We start from the raw sequence: 17,319 nt of genomic DNA, 5'->3' as shown, positions 1-17,319 counted from the left end.
CACAGGCACATAACACCATCACTCACACAACATCCACGCACAAAACACCACACACCACCACACTCATCACCACAAACACCACCCCACACCTCATCCACACCACCCCATGGCACCCCAAAGACACCCCAGGTTTTCAGACGCTGAACTCAGGGTCATGGTGGAGGAAATAGTTCGGGTAGAGCCCCAGCTCTTCGGGACACAGGTGCAGAACACCACCATTGCCAGGAAGATGGAGCTATGGCAAAGAATAGTGGACAGGGTCAATACTGTGGGTCAGCATCCACGAAATCGGGACGACATCAGGAAGCGGTGGAATGACCTACGGGGGAAGGTGCATTCCATGGTATCCAGACACAACATTGCGGTGCAGAAGACTGGCGGCGGACCCCCACCTCAACCCCCAGAATTTACAACATGGGAGGAACAGGTCTTGGCGATCCTGCATCCTGAGGGCCTCGCAGGAGTAGGCGGAGGAATGGACTCTGGTAAGTCTAATCTCAACTATTTCATCCCCCCCCACCCACCAGCATGCCAAATCATACCCCCACCCCCCCCACCCCATCACACATCCTCCTTGCTAATGTCTCACCATCACAACCCACCCATCCCAACACCAAGCCCTGCATGCGACCACAAACCATGGACACCCATCACCTAAGCATGCCCACTGCACATACCCATCCCCCCCCAAACCACCGTCACAACAGCCCCCACAAGGGAATGCCAGCACTGGGGTACACCGGCACCCACCCATTGCACGCTATGGCACACACAGAAGCAATAACCATACTCTTATACCCCTGCAGGACCCGAACGCCACGACACCGCCCAGGAGGGTCCAGAAATGTCCATTCCACCCCCAGAAGAGGCCCACAGTGATGACAGCAGCTCTGTCTCCCTGGACCCAGATGACCAGCCCGGCCCGTCGGGGACCTCGGGACAGTCGATTCCCCTCAGACAGCCACAGCAGACCTGCCCCCCTCTGGGAACACCAGCACAGCACCCACCCAGCGGGCCCATGCCTCTGCCTCCAGGACACGTCAAGCAGCGGTGTGTCCACCACTACAGGGCACCCAGGTTAACCCACCACCCCAACAACAACAGGGACCTGGGGGCAGTGGTAGTGGGCACACGGTCCAGGGGACAGAGGCCCAGGGAAACAGGGGAACTGGGAGGGCTACTGTGCGACAGGGGGGGGACAGGCCCAGGGAACCCACTCTCCACGAGGCCCTATCCTCCATCATGGGAGCATACCACCACTCCCAGGAGACGATGGCGATGGTCCTGGCCAGGTTCCAGGAGATCTAGGTACTGCAGGAGGAACAGTTTATGGGGTTCAGGGAAGAACTCAGAAACATCAGTTCCGCAATGGGCACCATCGTTGTGGCTCTCAATCAGATTGTCAGCACATTGCAGGACCATGTGGCACCACAAAGGGCCCCTGTCACTAGCATGGACCAAGAACAGGCTACCACCTCCGCCGGCGCTAGTGGACAGGAGGCCCCGACACAAGAACAACAGGCCACCAGAACCCCACCCCCTGCAGAAGGAGAACCACCCCGCAAGCGGGGCCTAAGATCTAGGAAGAAGACAGAGTAAGATGCCAAGACCCCCGCCAGGAAAGGATACCCCCTGATTGTCATCCCACTGTCCCACATTGTCACCCTGTCCAACCTTAAACTGCCCCTGCTCCACCTTCCACAGGTATATGGATAATGCACCTGTGAGACTGAAAATCTGGACTCTACCATGGACATTCCTCCACCATCACCCATCACCGAATTGCAACCATTACCCAAAATTGAGCACTTTAATAAACACACTTATTGCACAAAAATAATCTGGAGTCTGCGTGTATTTTTGAACAAATGTATTACACAGAACCGTGCCAAAATGTCCAGTTACATTGTGATGACAACATACCACTGTCACACAGCTGTAGTCCATGGGGAAACAAAGCAGAGGTCACGGAGTGGGGCCCACATCTCTGAAATTGGAAGGGAAAGTCACAACTCAGTTAACATACACTGGGGGGAAACTCAGACAGTAGAGAGGCAGGAGACTTTAAGTAAGTGTAAAATGCCGGTGTTGATTCTTTCCTGTATGTCATTGAAAATACTGCTGTATTACTGTGTCCCTGTTGTCTGTGTCGTCCTCTTCGTCTTCCTCCTCTTCACTCTCCGCAGGCTCCACAGCTGCCACAACACCACCATCTGGACCATCCTCCTGCTGGAAAGGCACCTGGCATCGCAAAGCCAGGTTGTGAAGCATACAGCAGGCCACAATGATATGGCACACCTTCTTTGGTGAGTACATTAGGGATCCACCTGTCATATGGAGGCACCTAAACCTGGCCTTCAGGAGGCCGAAGGTCCGCTCGATCACCCTCCTAGTATGCCCATGGGCCTCATTGTACCGTCCCTCAGCCCTTGTCCTGGGATTCCTCACTGGGGTCAGTAGCCATGACAGGTTGGGGTAACCAGAGTCACCAATTAGCCACACACAGTGTCTCTGAAGTAGTTCCATCACGTAAGGGATGCTGCTATTTCGCATGATGTACGCGTCATGCACTGACCCAGGGAACTTGGCATTTACATGGGAAATGTACTGGTCAGCCAAACAGACCACCTGGACATTCATGGAATGATAACTTTTTCTGTTCCTGTACACCTGTTCACTCGTGCTGGGGGGGACCAAAGCAACATGTGTCCCATCAATTGCACCAATGATGTTGGGAATCTGTCCAAGCGCATAGAAATCATCCTTCACTGTAGCCAAATCGCCCACCTCAGGGAAAACAATGTAGCTCCGCATGTATTTCAGCAGGGCAGACAACACTCTGGACAACACCTTGGAAAACATAGGCTGAGACATCCCTGATGAAATGGCCACTGTTGTTTGAAATGACCCACTTGCCAAAAAATGGAGTACTGACAGAACCTGCACTAGAGGGGGGATCCCTGTGGGTTGGCGGATGGGTGACATCAGGTCTGGCTCCAGCTGGGCACACAGTTCCTGTATAGTGGCTCTGTCAAGCCTGTATGTCAGTATGACATGTCTTTCTTCCATTGTCGACAGGTCTGTAAACGGGAAGATTCCTCCATCTCCTCCCAAGTCCCAGCGGACGGTGCCTAGGAAGGACAACATGGAGCACAGAGTCAATCAACCCACAGGTACGTTCCCACAGCTTGCACAGTACACGATTCTCAATGCATTGAATGGCTTATATGAGTGTTGATGCAAGGCCTAGGTATGTGTGACGCAGTAGAAATTAAGATATGGGGGCCCTTGACATGGCGGCTGCCTGACCTGTGAAGTGCGACAGTGGGATGTGAGGTCAATGCGCTGGCGTGGCACACCGTGGCGGTAGGCGGTCGAAGACCGCGGTGCAAAGCCGCATTGGTTAACATTGAACCCTATGGGTTTCAGGAGCCAATGACGATGTGCGCCGGCGGTCGTGGTATGCACCGCCGCGGTACGCACCGCCGCGGGAGTGACCGCCATTTTCTATCTGCTTAATCACATTGATACCTGATCATCCACAGGAGAGGACCTATACTGCAAGTGCTGCTGTGACCTCGGTCTGGAAGAGACAATGGCTGCTGCGACTGGGGAAAGGGTCCCTGCCTTCACTTCTGAAGAATTGGAGAAACTCGTGGATGGGGTCCTCCCCCAGTATGCGCTACTCTACGGTCCTCCAGACCAACAGGTAAGTACACTGGGACCATGCTTTGTGGCCAATGCCTGGGTTGAGTGGGGTGAATGAAAGATGGTGGGGAGGGAGTGAATGAGGCATGCATCAAACGACAGATGAGAGCATGTGCCACATGGCAAGGGTGGGGATGGGGGGCCACTCACATCGACCATGCAGAAGGTGATGATTTTGTATTTTCTCCCCCTGTACATGTCACATAGGTCAGCGCCCATCAGAAAATCGACATTTGGCGTGCCATCGCCAAGGACGTCCGGACCCTGGGGGTCCACAACAGACGGGGCACCCACTGCCGGAAGAGGTGGGAGGACATCCGCCGCGGGAGCAGGAAGACCGCGGAGGCTCTGCTGGGGATGGCCTCCCAACGTAGGAGGGGTGCCAGTCGTACTTTGACCCCCCTGATGTCCCGGATCCTGGCGGTGCCTACCCCGATTTGGATGGGCGCGTGAGGACATCACAGCAGACACAAGGGGGTGAGTACAAGCACATTCTGCTGATTTTGCGCACATTGGAGGTGTCTGGGTGGGGGAGGAGGGCTGTGGGTATCCCTAGGCCAGGGCGATTTCTGTAGGCTAGTCCTCTCCGTTAGGCATGGCCCTGTGCCCCCACCCCCCCCTCTGTAGGTTGCCTAGTACAGCTATTCATGGCCCTGTGTCACCTATGTGTGGAGTTGTCGTCCATAGGCTTGTAGGCCATGTCCCACGGATTGAGTAGTGTACCCCAAGTGCGCGGCGTAGTGCAGGGGGCTTCTGTGTCTGTCCTCTCCGCCAACGGTGTCGCCAATGCATGCACTCAACATGTCTTTGTTTCTCCACCCTCCCCCCTTTTTTGGTGGTCTTCCTGTTCATGTGTGCATTAGCATCATCAGGCGGAGGAGAAGTGGCATCGGAGCACGAGGGAGCTGCATCTCACATGGCCATGGAGGACCATGCAACTGACTCGGATTTTACCAGTGAGACTGAGGGCGATGGGAGCTCCATAGCGGGGACACGTGGTGACACCAGCGACACAGACACGTCCTCGGAAGGGAGCTCCCTTGTGGTGGCGGCAACATCCGTGCCCACCGCAACAACAGGTACAGCCGCCACCCAGCGCACTAGCTCCGCCCTCCCAGCAGCCCCTCAGCGTTCGTCCCGTGCCCGCTCACCCAGGAAGGTGGGCATCTCCTTCGCCCCAGGCACCTCAGGCCCTGCCCCAGTTACCCCTGCTGCCCTCAGTGAGGAGGTCATTGACTTCCTGAGGACGCTCATTGTTGGGCAGTCTACCCTTTTGAATGCCATCCAGGATGTAGAAAGGGAGGTGCACCGGAGTAATGCATACCTGGAGGGCATTCATTCGGGTCAGGCTGCCCATCAGCGATCGTTCAACGCTCTGGCCTCAGCACTGACGGCAGCCATTGTCCCTGTCTCCTGCCTCCCTCCTCCAACTTCCTCAACCCAGTCCCACTCCCCTGTACCTCTGCCTATCCCAGACACACCTACAGACCAGCCTGCACACACCTCAACACCCAAGGGAAGCTCATCCAGACATAAGCACCACACATCACACAAGCATTCACCCAAGCAACATCCACATGCAGACATGCCAACAGCCACTGCCTCCTCTGTGTCCCCCTCCTCCTCGTCTCCCTCCTCCCTCCCTGTGACGTCTCCACTCACACTTGCATGCACAACATCTTCAGCCACTACGTCCATCACCAGCACACCCACCAGAACACTCCGCACACGTGCAGTCACCACCCCCACTACCATTTACACGTCCTCTTTGTCCTCTCCCAGTGTGTCTGTCACCCCCTCTTGCAAACCACACAAACGCAGGCAGCCACCCACCCAACAGCCATCCACCTCACGACAGCCTCCAGCACAAGCACCTGCACCCAAAGACACCAGACTTCACTCTCCTACAACCACATCCTCTTCCTCCACTCCCATACCCACTACAACTACCCGTCCCTGTCTTTCTAAATTGATTTTCCTTTCCAACCTTGACCTCTTTCCAACAACTGACCCACCCCCCTCCATCTCATAAGACTCCAATCAGCACCTCAGCCACCACAAAACCTGGACCTACAAAGACAATAGTCCAAGGATTTTGGAGTCCACCACCTTCAAGGCCAGCTACTTCGGCTAGCAGTAAAGAGTCGGCCAGCCCACCCACTGAAATAAAAGCCAAGAAAGCCAGTGCCCGGCGTGAGAGGCCAAAGACAGCAGGCTCCAAAAGCACTACCCTGGCACCGTCAGGAAGTGGGGTGCCACCTGGCACACCGCCAAAGGGAGGAAAGGGCCACAGACGAGCAGGGAAGGGTGGCAAGGGCAGCACGCCCGACAAGTCCGGCAGCAGGCGAGCTGCCCAGGAGGGCCCCACCAACCCCATTCCAGGTGTGCAGGAGGACACCCACGGGCCCGGGACGGCAGCACAGGAGGGCCCCGCAAGCGAGAAGACAGATGTGCACGAAGGGCCCGGCAGCCACATGGTAGATGGCGAGTGAAATCCATGTCATGGCCGGATCTGGTGACCTGGACACACATGTCAAGCACCGCTGAACAGGGCCCTTCAAGTCAAGCACCGCTGAACAGGGCCCTTCAAGCCAAGCACCGCAGAACAGGGCACCGCCGTCTCAAGAACCGCTGAACAGGGCACCACCGTCTCAAGAACCGCTGAACAGGGCCCTTCAAGTCAAGCACCGCTGAACAGGGCCCTTCAAGTCAAGCACCGCTGAACAGGGCCCTTCAAGTCAAGAACCGCTGAACAGGGCCCTTCAAGCCAAGCACCGCTGAACAGGGCACCGCCGTCTCAAGAACCACTGAACAGGGCACCGCCGTCTCAAGAACCGCTGAACAGGGCCCTTCAAGTCAAGCACCGCTCCGCTGGGCCCTTCATCTCAAGCACCGCTCCGCTGGGCCCTTCATCTCAAGCACCGCTCCGCTGGGCCCTTCAACTCAAGCACCGCTCCGCTGGGCCCTTTATCTCAAGCACCGCTGGGCCCTTCATCTCAAGCACCGCTCCGCTGGGCCCTTCAACTCAAGCACCGCTCCGCTGGGCCCTTCATCTCAAGCACCGCTCCGCTGGGCCCTTCAACTCAAGCACCGCTCCGCTGGGCACCGCCGTCTCTGCACCGCTCCGCTGGGCACCGCCGTCTCAAGCACCGCTGGCCCATTGGCAGAAGGGGCAGGCCCGCATCTGTGTCGGGCAGGGCTGCACGAAGCACTCTGGGCACCATGCCTCCTCCAGAACCAGTGGAGTCTGTAATCCACTTGTGAGACTGTGGCTTTGCACTCCCCAGGATGGCACAGTGGGCAATCCACCCACTGTAGAGACTTGTGAGACTGTGGCTTTGCACTCCCCAGGATGGCACAGTGGGCAATCCACCCACTGTAGAGACTTGTGAGACTGTGGCTTTGCACTCCCCAGGATGGCACAGTGGGCAATCCACCCACTGTAGAGACTTGTGAGACTGTGGCTTTGCACTCCCCAGGATTGAACAGTGGCCATGGAGGCCCCTCGTGGATCTGCCGTCGTGGACTCATCTGGCTGAGGTGCCCCCCCTTCCCTTCCCCCTGAGGTGCCTGTAGTTTTGCTATCTGATGCCCCTGCAGTGTTCTCTCCATTGGAGTCGGGGATCCTGTGTGGGCTTTGCCCATGTGTTTAGGCCCATTGGCCCACGAACAATGGCTGATACCCAATTTGGACAGGACAATTTACATATGTATATATAGTTATAGATGTTTGATATATTTTTTTACTTAGCCGTACAATATACTTCAAATTTCATGATCATTTTATTTTGTCTTTGCATTCTTCCGGCGGGTTTGGGGGTGTCACTCTGAGTTGTTGCTCTTCATTGATGTGTATGTAGTTGTGGGTGAGGGTGAGGGTGGGTGTGTCGCATATGTGTGTCCCCGTAATTTTTTGCCTCCCCCCTCCCCTGGGTCGTAGGTGCAGTACTCACCGTTGTCTTCTGCGCCGGCGTTCGTGCTCCTGGTAGAGGAGCAGGAAGACAATAGCTGGTAGGATGTGTAGTTCGGGTTCCATGCTGTCCAGATTCCTCGTGGAGTGTGTAGAGGTGAGCGTTTTCCGTTCGTAATGGCTGTTTCCGTCGTGTTTTTATCGGCGGGGCTACCGCCCCGGAAAAGGTGGCGGATTGGTGGGTTGTGATAGGGTGGGCGGTACATTGTCTCCCGCCTGTCTGTTGGTGGTGACCGCTGCGCTGTTTGTTTGTCCCGCCGTGGCGGTCAGAGTGTTAAAGTGGCGGTCTCTGTTGGCGGTTTCCGCCAGGGTCAGAATTCCATTTTTTTTACCGCCTGCCTGTTGGCGGGTTGGCCGCCGCTTTAACACCGACCGCCAGGGTTGGAATGACCCCCATAGTCATTTAAACAGGTGCATGCCTTTTCATGTATTCTCAAAGTGCCCCAGCCTCTGCTTATTTTCCTACAACGACATAAAACAAGTGAGATTTGTGCAAAGAAACTCAGGGACGGAGGTTACAAAGATCTTATTGTTCTCTTTGCTGGTAAGTGACACTTTACTAAAAGCTGAAAGAAAACTATTAGTTCAAGGGATTACATTGGGAGAAGGCCGGAGTAATGAGGGGCACATCATTCTTCATTACATCGGTCTGCTTGCTTAAGTGTGTATAATTGTTATAAATATTTATTTGCAAGTGGGGGCGTACCATGAATAAGATGCTAAAATGGAAATGGTTAAGGAAGACCTTGCTAGAATTTTCTACATACATTCACACCAGCTTATTGTTTTGATAGGAGATTTTAACCATAGACTCATCCTATGTAAGACTGAATTATTGTATAAAGAAATATCATTTGCATATAACAGTAGCCCTGTGAAATACCCATAAAGTTGTGTTATCCCAAGGGATACATCATTCACAAACTTCCTTTCTTCTACTAGATTAGTCAGTTAAATGGAAGTGTAACCCAATAGGAGAAGTTTATGTATGGTAGCCAGAATCGCCCTATTGATAATGTCTTCTTGAGTGCCTGGGTCACTAGAAATGTGGAACATTTTAAAGTGCTTCAAATTAAGGAAGTGACCATTGCCCTCTACATTTAGTGATAAACTTAGAAACTCAGCAAAGACATAGCAAGTGTTTCTCTTAAGGCCCCAGGCCTTTAGGAACAAGAATAACAGAGAGGCACCTAACACTGTTAAAAGATTTTCAGCAACTGTACAATGTAATTTGAGATGAAGCGCCACCCGTAAATTTCATCCGTTGGTATGAGTAAATAATCAAACAGGTGGTAGCATGCCTAAAGGATAACTTAATTGATAACAATAATAACAAAAATAGAATAATGTTTGAAAAAAGGAAGGAAAACTTGTGGTTTGATGATGAATTCACATGCCTACACAAACGGGTAAAAACACTGGAAAACATACAATGGTTACTCAGAATAACGAGTTTGAAGCCCATCTCACCACATTAAGCAGAGAGTAAACGTGGTTATTAGCTAATAAGAAAAGAAAGGATCCATCAAGAAAAGTGCTGAAAAATTATGTTTGAAATAATCGAGACAAAAAAACACCAAAAGAGTTTGGGATTTAGTGCAACAAGGGAAGCTGAAGTGACTAATGGTAGAAGATTATTGGGTATTGGGTACTGTTCCTGGAGGAATTCTATAATAATGGGTTTACGAATAGCCCCCTTCCAGCCATATTTTAAAACTGAAACAGAAAGAAGGAAGTAGTTCTCCATAATGATAATTTACCCATAGTATTAGCAAAAGCAAATATTATTTGGTGATCAAGTCTGTTCTATTAGGTATTTCAAAGAATTGTAAAGACAGAGACCTTCCCGATCAGCTGGAATTGTGCTGTGATTCCCATCTATAAAAAAGGAGCTATGCAAGCCCCCCAAACTATAGGCAGATTAACCTATTAGATGTGGGAGGGAAAATATTCTCAAAATTCTGCTGGGCATACTGAAAGACTTGGAAGAGTATAAACTAATAATTCCCATGGACAAAGGGGGTTTCAAATAGGGACATTTAACTGTGGACCACTTTTTCAGTCAGCCATAGCTAAAATAATCAATAGAGGAAAGAGGAAGCCTGTACTATTGCTTTGTGGACTTCAGTTCGCATTTCAATTCAGTTGACTGTCAATTACTTTGGGAAGCCTTAACAAACTATGAAATATCACATGGCCTGCTCTTGATTTTATAAGAAATACAAAGAAAAAACTGGACGCAAGTGGAAATAAATACACACCGGCCACTCTCACAGAAAATACATATGAAAAAGGTCTGAGACAAGGTTGTGTTCTGGCACCACTGATATTCTCAATATTTTTAGTGGATCTACTTAAAATACTAGGAAATTCCAAATGGTTTTAGCCCGAAGATGAATGGCACCTGTTTCACTGTCTCCTCTATGCAGACAATTTGGTCATTATGGATTTGACAGAAATCATCTTGCAGGGAAAACTGGATGTGTTTCCAAACCATTGTAAAAAGAAACATTGATAATGCATTTGGACAAAACAAAAGTGCTGCCGTTTCGAAATAAGAATCAGACGTTTAAGTGGCTCCTTGATAATACGGAAATAGAGCCTTCAACAGATATACAAATTTGGGGAGGTGGCTTGTGGGAAAATTGGTATGGAAAGACCTCATTGAGGCATTACAAAATTGGTCTTAAGAAATTCGGTAAGGAGTATGGTGTGTCCGCCCTATGACCTGTTGTTGCAGCTTATCACAACATGATTCTGCCCCAGTTTCACTATGGAATTGAGGCGCTCTTTTAACTGGAAAAACAACTTGGGATCTAGAGGAGGGTAGATGTTTCAAAAGACTTTTGTCCTTATCCCACTCCTCTATGATCCAAATTGTCAGGATGGAACAGGCCTAACTGCCCAGAGCTACCTAGCTTTTGCCTAGGTGATTAGATTCTGGAAATGTATTGAGCATGGTGCTTTCCCAAACGTTTCAACATTATGTCACAAGGAGATCCTAAACAGGTGATAACTTTGAGAGCAAGATTTAATGAAATATGTCATAGGCTAGCAAAAACACAAAATGTGCAGCAGCCATTAATTATTTGTAAAGGCGATATTCAGGTGCTAGCAAAAAATCTGGCAAAGTATAATATGAGATACATGGAGGACAAGAGCTCCATGTGTCAGTTGAGATCATCTTGGATGAAGGACAAAATATTTCAATATTTAGAAAATCTACCTAACGAATCCTTAAAATGTTTTCTAATCTTGCCTGTCAAGAGGCTTTTCTCATAAGGGAATAATATTTGTAAATATGGTATGAAAAATACCATGATTTTTTGCATATTTTATTAGATTGTCTGTGATATTTAGAACAGAAATATTTGTTGAGACCCATCTTAAGGAAATATGATGTTAGGGATAGGAGACAAGCAGCCACCTTTTTATTGGAAATTAGGAGAGCTATGTATGAAATGTTATTGAGCACTTGACTTTAAAGTGTGTTATTATGTAGAAGGTTAAAGGAACTGTATAGTTATTAACCTGTTTTTATCTGATTGTTAGTTTGATTACTTCTATCATACATTTATAGTAATTTGGGCTTTGGTAGAATTGTTTACAAACTAAGGTCTAAATCAACAAAAAGCTGACTGACTGCACAAGACACTTCATAAAACAATCAGATAAGAAGGGAGTTCTTTATCGGGATCCACTGAGAACCCCCCTGCGAGAAACAACTGCCTGGTTCGGACTCTCACTCCAAACACCACTGGATATAACAGTACTGCACATTTCTATTGCCTTTCCCCTTCTCATGCCTTAATTCTACCTATCCCATCATCATGAAATGGCATGTAGGCACATCACTCCTAAATGAGCTTCCCCTTACTCTCATCATTTCTTGAGGTTAAGCCCATTTGAGCCATTGTCTAATATATAGTGGGATTCCATTTAAGCACATATAAATACCAGAATCAATGCCACTTAAACTCACATCCATCAAGCACATCACACTTGGCGCGGTCCACTTCCACCAGTTGCAGCCCACTTCCATTATTATATTGGCTCACTCCCATTAATGGTAGTACACTTCCATCACTGGCCTGGCACACTTCCACCAGTCAGAGCCAACTTCCACCACTGGCAATGGTCCAATTTCAACATACACAGTCCATTTCGATAACTAACCTTGGTTCCTTGTGTGTCCTCTACCATTTCTCCACTCTCTATCCCCTCATACTTGCTGTATGGTCTATCTTTTCCCCACTCTTTTCATTCTATTTTCAACCATGGTGTGTCACCTCATGGCCTCTCTTTCTAATTTGTCTTCATCTCTTCTTCCACCAATGCCCTACGCTGTCTCCATCCTACTCCAACCCTTTTCTATCCCTCCATTAGAGTTTATCAGCGATTTCTACAGGTTACCCCAGACCTGTTCCTTTTCTCTCCCCCTTTTCTGCTCTTCTTACTCTTTGCCCTCTCCTTTTCATTCGTACTTTCTGTTCCTATGGCCCTTTCCTTCACATTTGATCTACTTTTTCTCTTCCTCTATATCTGTTTGCTATCCTCTCTCCCTTCCATCTTGCTTTCTTTTATCTCTCTTTTCTCCTTTCACCTCTTTCCTCTCCTTCTCTTTCTCATTATTGCTTTTCTCACTTGTGTCTCAGGGGCCCGATTCACAAAGGTAATATACTTGTAGTAAAGTTGCAAGTGTACAATCTCTGCACTCACAGCGGAGTCTCTGCACTCACAGTGGAGTCTCTGCACTAGGAGTGGAATCTCTGCACTGCACATTCTCTGCATGAATCAGGCTCCCAGGTCTCTACTCTTCAGAATTAGGGGCCACATTTATGGGGATCTGGCGTAGGGCAGGAATGCACTGTATTCCGGTCCTTTCACCCTGTGCTGGTGCACAATGTGCTGCCCTTGCGCCAGGGTGCAAGGATGCCTGTATTGTCAGCAGGATAATTTTTGTGCAGGAAGGGGCACCTTCCTGAACAAAACAATCCTGCAAGGCATTTGCCCTCTGTCCATGTGTGCTGCAAAATGCAGCACACAGGAAAAGAGGGAAAATCAAGGAGAAATACAAATTAAAAAAATTGTTACGCCTGCCCTGGGGATTACAAATCCTTGTAATCTGGGAATGCATCAAAACCCATGGGATTTGCGTGGGAAAACCCACTGCAACACTCATTGAACGCCTCCCTGCTGCAGAGTAAGGCAATTCAGTAATTTGTGCTGCCTTACCTTACTACATATGAATGAGGCAATTCAAAGCCACGCAGAGTGGCTTTGCATGGCATCATAGATACCGTTGAAAGGTTTGTGCCACCGCGGCACCACTAATAGTGTTGCAATGGTGGCACAAGCCTCTCATAAATATGCCCCTTAGTTTTTATTGTCTGGCTTGACAGCACAGCTGTAACAAATTATGTCAGAAACACTAGAGAAGGGATGTGCCTCCGCCCACATGTTGTTAGTCAGAAGTATGTTTTGATTCTGGAGAATATGTGAGCTTCCACAAAAAAATGTCTTCCCTGATGCAGCTGTAATCATTTTGTTTATTTATCCCGCTACCTCAGCTTGAACTTTAAGGGGCACACAAATGTCACTGTATTGTTGTTTAAACTGTCTTCCATAGCTGAATAGTGCCTATAGGCTTGATCAGTTTATGACATATTATGATAAAGGCACTAGGTCTGACATATGTATTGTGAAAAGCATATGTTGAAGTAAATAGGCATTTAAATGTTGATTGTAATGTATATTAAAACCAACTAATAGGTATTTTGTTACACCAAATCTCACAGATTACAATAGTATGCAACGGTTTTGATGTTGCTTACCTCATGTCATAAAAGATAAATATAGAAGGGTATGCTGTGTGAGAATCCCTGTTAGGCGTCATAGGAGAAATGGCATTTTGAGTAGCCAACTGCAATTTTGAATTCCTTTCCAATTTTATGACTGTGTCCGATGGTTGCCTTGTGAGAAACCTCATGCTCAAAACGTAGGCTTCAGTTGTTTATGGGGACAAGCTGTAGGCACTGGGAAGCATCATATATGAACCCATAGATCTGGTCTGCTTATTATGAACCTTTATGGCAAAAGCAGTTGGTCTAGGTTATTACATGTGAAAAGCAGTTCTTAAACCAGTAAGCCTTTAAAAGGTGTCTGTTATCAAATTACGTGATAGGCGATAGGTATTTTGTTACATATTCTCACAGATTACCGAAGTAGTCATGGGTTTTGACATTGGCCTCCAACTTTGACAATCCTGGTGTTTTTCAGTCTGTTAATTCTATTAGGCCCTCGTGAGAGGGGCTATATATTGTGTTTCATGCTGTATAATACTACATAATTGTGATTTTCGGTGGGCCTGTGTTGAATATAGTGTTACACCATTGGTAAAGGTTAAAGGCCTAACTGGCTGGGCCACCTCTTTTCTGCCATTGAGTGTAATTTACTCTTTCCTTTCATCCATGATAGCATACTGCATGGGATAATGGTTCCCTCCACATTAGTCATTGGGTCTCTTGTCCTGCACATCATGGCTTTTTCTGATCAAATGTCTCCTTTTTTATTTCTCCTCTCATTTTGTTTCTTCTCCTCTTTTTATTTTAATATTTCTGATGATGAGACTAGAGTTTTCTAGGAAGTGCTAACGGACCACTGGCTTATCACTCATTTCATCTACAGTGAGCCGCATCTCATGTGACCACTTCCTCTAAACCTGGAGACCATAATGGAATGCTGTTGTACATAGTGTATAATTGTTTTACCTATCCAAAATAGCCAACATATTGTTTGATAAGTGATGGCCATGCTGGAATTTTAATATGAGACACTATTTGCAGTATCTCTGCAAGACTGACATTCGCTGAGTGCTTAATTTGAGCGGATGGTTGGCGCGGGCGCTGGCACTTAGTTTTGGGGACTGGCACTTATTTTTCTGCATCATAAATTTACCAAGCACAAGGGAAGGGAAAACAAACAGATCGGGAAGACGAAGGAAGAAAAAGATGACCAAACAATCACAAAGGAAGTGTTGTAGTTGAAGTATCCTTCTTGGTAAGCAGGAGTCAGGTAGCTAGTGCATGTAGAATAACAGGTTGTAGGTTTATTGAAGAGATTACGGGTTACATAGTAAATTACCCCATCAGGAGCAGCATCTTTACTGCTCATCCCACTCTCTCTAACTGGCACGTGAACAGGCATTCAGCAACATTCCATGACTTCACACACTGGCTGAGCAGCAGGAATCAGAGAATCTAAGGAGAGAATGCATTACAACTAACAGCAGGACGAAAGCAGGAACCTGTGAGGGTGAGATAAAGAGGCAGGGAGTATCTGGTAGTCGATTAATGAGTTATGAGGTGTATGTAAGACTACCAGCCTTAGTATTCAAAGCACCCACGTTTATTTGAATCTGCTGCAGGCTTCTAAGCAATGCTTCAGGCACAAGTATCCTTTCTTTTACAAATTAATCACTGCACCCACCATTTTGTTTAGTTTCACTATTGCAAGCATATGTCTGCAATGTTTCAAGGGCATCAGATTTCTTTTTTGTACTGGTATTCCTTTTTTACTGTGCATATGTTGTTGAATTAGTGAGTGTTTTATTGTGTTACAGGGTGAATGCAAGAATGAGTCAGTGGATGGGTGAATGCATACAAGAGTGTAAAGATATGTGGTTGAGTACATGGATGATATCCTATTGAGTGCCTAAACCGATCAGTGACACAAGAGTCACTTGTATTCATAAGCCTGACCTATTAGCATTGGCAATGCATGTTAGGTCCTGTGATATTCCCACATGCCTATTGGAGATTATCAGACTAAGGTCTTAATAATGAGTTTGTCAGTCACTAGACCACCATGGTGACGGTCTGACCGCCGCCATGTTGGCAGTCTGACTGCCGTATTACGATGTTGGCTGTGTGCTCAACCAGAGACCGCGAGAGTACTGCCGACACCGCTAGCCATCCACCTACCGCCTTGATGGCAGCTGGGGAAAAGCAGCCGTCACAGAACGGTATAGGCAAGGGTTCCACCCTGTACATTTTGATGTGCTGTTCCACAGAGCTGACGGTGGCAGGAGGGACCGCCTGCTAAGAGATGGCAGAATTGAAGGAAATGGGGTGCTACCTCCCCCATTTCCTTCTTTTCCCTTCAGTCTCGAACATGGGCCCATTCATCCAGCCCCCATTTCACAGCAGCATCTGCACTCCTGAAAAAAAGAAAAAATATAGTACATTTTGCACTTTCCTGCCATTGACTAGAATGGGCATATATGGCCCAGTCACCAGCAACGGAACTGTATATGACCACATATTTTTACACATGCGTCATGCATATGTTTACCTTTTGGCCAAAATGTACACACCTGCATTGACACAAATGTAAAAATATACCTTGTATTGCTGACCGCATCCCCTGTTGGGCCATGGCCATCAAGCACGCTGCCTCTGGACCAGCAGGAACATTGTAATACGGCTGGTAAGAGACCATTGACTCGGCAGTCTTTTTGAGACTGACACCTTCACGGTTTGGTGGTCCAACCTCCAAACTCGTAATTAGGCCCTAAGACTTTAAGATGGTTGGACCTCTATAAACATGACCCATTGCATGAATCATATGGGAATTGAAGAAGCCCTTGCAGAGCTTCAGCCCCCAACCTTGGCTCGATGGTCCCAGATTTTAGTACAGGATTTGGAAAATTGAAGCTGACTATTTTTAATGTTTCAGGCTGTCTGTTTGCCGAAAAGCTCTATTGGGCTACAAGGCTTTGGAGGACTTCACCTCCAGTTATTGAAGACGAAATAAGTCTTTACTTTCCATTTGTCAATTCTTATATGACCCTGGTTGCAGAAACTGAGAGAAGAGGGAGTGACAGCTGTATGAACAGATTTAGTATACCCTGCGACTGGACTGTGGAGCTTATGTGACTTGCTGACACCACACAAGTTCCATCTCTGCAGTCCAGCAGTTTTGTGTCTGTGTGACTGAGGCTGCATCAATCACCACCAGCATCTCTGCTTTCTGCATCTGCCCATCTAGTGCAAGGACCCGATTCCAGAGTACAAAGAGTTAATCGAACGAACCCATCAGTGAATCCACAGTGCCACTCACCAGACCAGTTCCAAACTTGAGGACAGTGCTCAGCCTCAGGCAAGGCCTCAGTACTGGGAAGCCACCAGCTTCCAGAAAAACAGGAAGCACACGAAATAAATAAGGGGAACCACCAGTGTAGACAGGCACCTTACTGAGTGTGTAGCACCAAAAGGGAGGTACTAAACAGCTCCTCTTGGCACAGTCATGCCCAGGCAGCGAAGACACTAACTGCAGCTCCTTCTGTAATACCAAAGTGCCCCAATGGTACAGCAAAAATTTGTTGTGTATGGGTGCACTTTTTGTAACATGACTTCAGTTGTCAATGAGGTTAAAAATGTAAGGCGAAGATAAAGTATATTGAACATAAGACCACACAGTGGAAGGGAAGTGAGAGCAGACACAAAACACAAAGAGAGAGAGACCATGTATCTAAGAAGAGAGTCCTTGAGTCAATAAGCCAATTTCAAGCAGGCATTAAAAGGAGAAATGCTTTTATTTCTCCTAACTTTGCCCACTTTGCATGGGCGTTGCAGTGTACA

General features: G+C 48.1%; 1 protein-coding gene across 1 annotated transcript in view; it reads right to left on the bottom strand.

Moving 5' to 3' along the window:
• Positions 1 to 17,319, bottom strand: part of LOC138298109 (C-X-C motif chemokine 10-like) — a 132,805-nt gene that overhangs the window by 25,818 nt on the left and 89,668 nt on the right. The window lies entirely within an intron of this gene.

This window comes from Pleurodeles waltl, chromosome 1_2, assembly GCF_031143425.1.
Source record: "Pleurodeles waltl isolate 20211129_DDA chromosome 1_2, aPleWal1.hap1.20221129, whole genome shotgun sequence".
NCBI lineage: Eukaryota > Metazoa > Chordata > Amphibia > Caudata > Salamandridae > Pleurodeles > Pleurodeles waltl.
This window is presented reverse-complemented; position numbering and strand designations above follow the sequence as displayed.